Source organism: Coenobita brevimanus, chromosome 13, assembly GCF_032717465.1.
Source record: "Coenobita brevimanus isolate Jiangsu-jjx chromosome 13, ASM3271746v2, whole genome shotgun sequence".
NCBI classification, from domain to species: domain Eukaryota; kingdom Metazoa; phylum Arthropoda; class Malacostraca; order Decapoda; family Coenobitidae; genus Coenobita; species Coenobita brevimanus.
Window position 1 is genome coordinate 22,261,991 of NC_136966.1, and position 4,935 is coordinate 22,266,925.

Below are 4,935 nucleotides of genomic sequence, written 5' to 3' on the forward strand. Positions count from 1 at the left end.
GCATATGACAGGGTGGATAGACAAGGATTGTGGAAAGTGTTAAGAATATATGGAGTAGATGGGAAGTTGTTGAATGCTGTGAAGAGTATGTACGATGGTGCGAAGGCTGCAGTGCGTGTGGATGGTGAACTAATTGAATTTTTCTCTTTGAAGGTTGGGTTGAAACAGGGATGTGTCATGTCTCCATGGTTGTTCAATCTATACATGGATGGGGTAATAAAAGAGGTACAAGGTAGGGCAGTGGATGTTGGAGTGGCCCTGGTGAGAGAGAATAGTGTTTGGAAACTCCCTGTACTGTTGTTTGCAGATGATACTGTGTTGTTGAGTGAAGACGAAGGGGAGCTGCAAGGCTTGGTGGATGAGTTTGGGAGAGTGTGTAAGAAACGGAATCTAAAGGTGAATGTAGGGAAGAGTAAAGTGATGGTCTTTGAGAGAGGTGAAGTCAGTGAATGTACAGCGAGGTTGGTTGGTGAGGAATTGGAAAATGTGAGTACGTTTAAGTACTTGGGTAGTGTGATGAGTAAGGATGGAGGTTTGGAGGGTGAAGTGCTTGAAAGGGTAGAGCAGGGAAGAAAGGTTGCTGGTTCTTTGAAAGCAGTGATAAGAAACAGGAAAGTGAGCATGGAAGTGAAAAAGTTACTACATGACAGTATGGTGATACCAACTCTAACGTACGGAAGTGAAGCTTGGACGTTGTTGGAAGGACACAAGTCAAGAGTGAGAGCAGTGGAAATGAGTTATTTAAGAGGAGCCTGTGGAGTCACATGGAGAGACAGGCTGACGAATGAGGATATAAAGGAGCGTTGTGGTGTTGATGTGGATGTGATAGGAAGCGTTATGAGGAACACACTGAGGTGGTTTGGCCATGTGGAGAGGATGGAGGGTGAAAGACTGACGAAGAGAGTGTATGTGAGTGAGGTGGAGGGGGGAAGAGGGAGGGGGAGGCCGAGGATGAGATGGAGGGATGGGGTGGAGAGGTATATGAGAGAGGGGTGTGTGAGTTGGGAGCAGGGCAGTGAAATGGCGGGGGACAAGGCGACTTGGAGGCGATTTGTTTGTGGCCACCCCAAACGGGATTGAGGCGTCTGGCAATATATAGATAAATTGACTTAGACCATCGGATAATGTGTCAGAGATGGCAGTAACAGCATGGTTGCAAAGAATCGTCCAACTGGGAATCGTCTTAGTGGAACTGAGCTATCTTATTTTCGTTGTGTTATGCTCTCTCTCTCTCTCTCTCTCTCTCTCTCTCTCTCATCATTCCTCCTAAATCTCCTCAAACCCTGAGCCCTAATCCTAGATCTTTTGAACACGTCTCCCGCTCCTTCATAGTCTCCTTAACGTACCCTCTTTCCCAGTCACCATCCCAGTCACTCTCTCTCCCAGTGGTAGGGATGAATAGCAAGGCTGGAGTGTAGGAGAATACAGAGAATGAAGAGCAGACGGATAATATAACAAGGAAGAAAAACGGAAAGGGAAGACAAAAGACTTAAGGAAAAAAAAAGGGGGGGGAGTTTAGAAACGATAACAGAGATGTAAGACAACGGTAAGAATGACTTCACAGAGGTCAGACGGAAGAACGGCAACTAAAGCAAGAAAAAGAAGGCATAATGATGAATAAAAACGAAGTTCAGACAGACGAAAGACTGAAGACGTAGAAGATGTAAGAAAGACTATAATGTTTAGAAAGAAAGTAAAGGAAAGAGGAGGCACAGGACAGAAACAAGAAGAAAGACAACATAGAGAACAGACAGAAAATAATAGATAAATGAAAGAAAAACAGCTGACCGAAAGAAGAAAGAAAGGAGAAAACAGCGAGAAAACTGAGCTTGTGTGTGTACAGTTGATGAGCCCTCACTAAAACTGCGTGTAACAAAGTGTCTGGCAGTATGTATTTTTGCCAGCTAATTTATATTACATATGCAGGTATATGAACTCTCTCTCTCTCTCTCTCTCTCTCTCTCTCTCTCCAAGCAAGGCAGTAAAGTGTAAGCTTTCGAACTCATACCCATAATTTTACAACAGCAAAAGTTGGCAACGATAAAAAAAAAAAAAAGATACGCTCATGCCAAAAACCAGTAAGTTAAAAAAAGAAAAGAAAAAAAAGAAGCCACTGGCTCCTGTTCCAATTTAACAAGCTGGGATCAGAGTACTAACGCATAAATTATATTAAAATTGAAGGCGATAATAAATTATTTCACTGTCGCCCACTCTTGCCATAACCAGTAGCACAAAATTCAGCTGTTTTTTCTTCAACGCTGATCATAATTTGTAAGATTCTAAGCTGGGTATCATTACTCACCTCAAATAAATGAATGGTTAACAATAAAAATAAATAATATGGAAAACGAATATGGACTAAGTGCATAGATCGGTGTGTGATGAGGCATGATGAAAAAAATTACGTAGCACAAGGTCATGGGGGAGTGGGAAGGCGAGGGAAGGGGTTACTTTCTCTTCGTTGCATCGTCCCAAGTATCATATCCCAGCTAACACCAGACGAATTTTTTGAACTCAGAGTGAGTCATGGTGGCTTGAGAGTTTTACTATCTACTGTAATGACTGGACTGTATGATAACAACCACGCATCAGAAAGAAATGTGGGGGTTAATTCCTTCAGTCTGGTGATGTATATAAGTTTTCGAATATTTTTGCTACTTTCAAACGACTGTATTCAGCTTAGGGGGAATGTTCAAGCGGAGGGGCTAAACATGCGCTTCATTTACCCCTTGATATACAGTACAGATTTATTCTTATATTGCACTCTTCCATCTTGTGTGCTGCGTGGACGGCTCAGTTTGTTTTTTCGTGTGGAGTGAAGAAATTTTGGCTGCTTCATGCAATTAGCACTCCACTATACGATATAAGTCAGACACTTAAAAAAAAAAAAAAAGAATATGGGAAGCATTAAACGATACAGGTTAGATACAGGTAGCCGTAATTAAGCCTTCCCGGTATCACATGAGAATTGGTTTGTGTAATATATGGACATACCACGTTGAGTACACCGCTTCCCGTCCGATCAGCGAAGTTAAGCAACGTTGGGTCTGGTTAGTACTTGCATGGGTGACCGCCTGGGAACACCAGATGCTGTTGGCATCCCTACGTGTCAAGTGGGGTTGGTGGAGGATTAGTGCCCCTCCCTGTAAAAAAAACAATTAACTCTAAGCCCTTGGCCACCCCGTTTGGGATACATGGCGTCTGGCAATGAATGGAATGAATATATGGACCACCCTGTATGCCAACCTTAAAGAGCGTCTGTACTCAAAGTGTCTGCATCAGCCCCGGTCATCACTGCGGCAGCTCAGTGTATTATTATTAACACTAAACATAAGCGGTTTTATACAACTTGTAATCAGGGGCTATGATTCACACACACACACACACACACACACACACACACAAATAACTATCCTCTTTCCCTCCCATCTCTCTCTCTCTCTCTCTCCAACACACACACACACACACACACACAAGTGGTTCCACCACTCCCGTATATTTTTTCTCTACATTCCTGTATATCACATATAACGTATTAATTTCCTTTTGCCTTTTCTTCGTTGTCATCATCAAACTCGTAATTTAGCGAGGACGAATTTATTATAATTTTCCGATCTGCATAGTTACTTGGCCGAAATATTACTCTCAGAAGTCGCCAGGGTGGAAACAAAGAGGGATGTTACTCGCTGTGAGGTAAGAATATATTTATATATTTCAAAACATTGATCACAAGACTTTTGGTGACGTACTGTTTGTAAACATGAGATGCAGGGAAGTCGGCGGTTGCAGGACAGAAATATTAGAGCAAGATATTCAAGAACGCGCGGAAGACGAGCCAGGTCTCTCTCCTGTGTGACAAGACAATTAATTCTATTGTTGGTAGAGAAGCATGGCCACACAAAGATTTTCTCTCTCTCTCTCTCTCTCTCTCTCTCTTTATCGATCTGTGTATCTCTCTATCTATAGTCAGACACTTTAATTCCGAAGGGGTAGCGACAAACGAAATGCCATCATCATTAGGCAGCCCTCTCTCCAAGCCACATCACCCTCACTCATATGCTTTTCCAGACCATCCTTCCATCTCATCATCGGCAAAATTAAGTAGGCTATAATAATAAAAGACAATCATCACAAAACTGTTCTCGATATGAACCTTTCAAACATGATTCAGAATTTGGTCACGTCCAAGGTGATATAGGAAGCTTCGTAGCACTGCTTCTTTAGCGATTTAGTTTGCATAAAGCTCTAGAATTCTCTGTTAAGCTATGTAGATAATTTTAAAATTGACTTAGTTCACATTCCTCATATGAAAGAGGATGCTGAGGCGTAATGTGCAAAATGGGTTGCTGAGGAAGAGGTGTTACGAAATCTACAAAGCTGTTTAGAATGTCACACTGTCTCGTCACTTAATGATAAAAGGCACCCTTGGGATCTGCATTTCACTTCATTTCAGGTGTCTGCAAGCAGTGACTGTTTCCTTCCCCGCCTGCTGCTGGTTGGAATTAGACAACTAAAGTGGCCACTGGTACCACTCTCTTCACTTTACATGGCCTAACTTTAACACCTCTCAATTTTGAATGCTGAGTTGTAACAGCAAATTAGCAGTAGAATATGATGCTAGCTACGAAGAAGACTTATCTATGGAAACGATGTAAGGTGGTAGCTTTGTGTTTTTCTGCAACTAAGCTATATGAAATAAGCTGAAAAAGGGGGAAAAAAAAAAATGGGTCTGGTTGAGGTGAAAGAAACATAACAGATTTTTACCCGTTTACGAGCAGTGGTTTACTAACAGGCCGAGTAACATTATTTGGAAGATTAAATGCATTATGTGATATGATGATGTCATAATATAGAATAAAAAATAATCGCTAGTTATTGTGTTCGATCATTGAGCGCATGCATACGAAATAATCTTTGCTTAGCCATTCATAATGC

The 4,935-nt window shown here is 41.8% G+C and overlaps 1 pseudogene; it reads left to right on the top strand.

The window, feature by feature from the left end:
• Nucleotides 1-2,980: 2,980 nt before the first annotated feature.
• Nucleotides 2,981-3,099, top strand: LOC145416729 (5S ribosomal RNA; annotated as a pseudogene).
• Nucleotides 3,100-4,935: the final 1,836 nt, after the last annotated feature.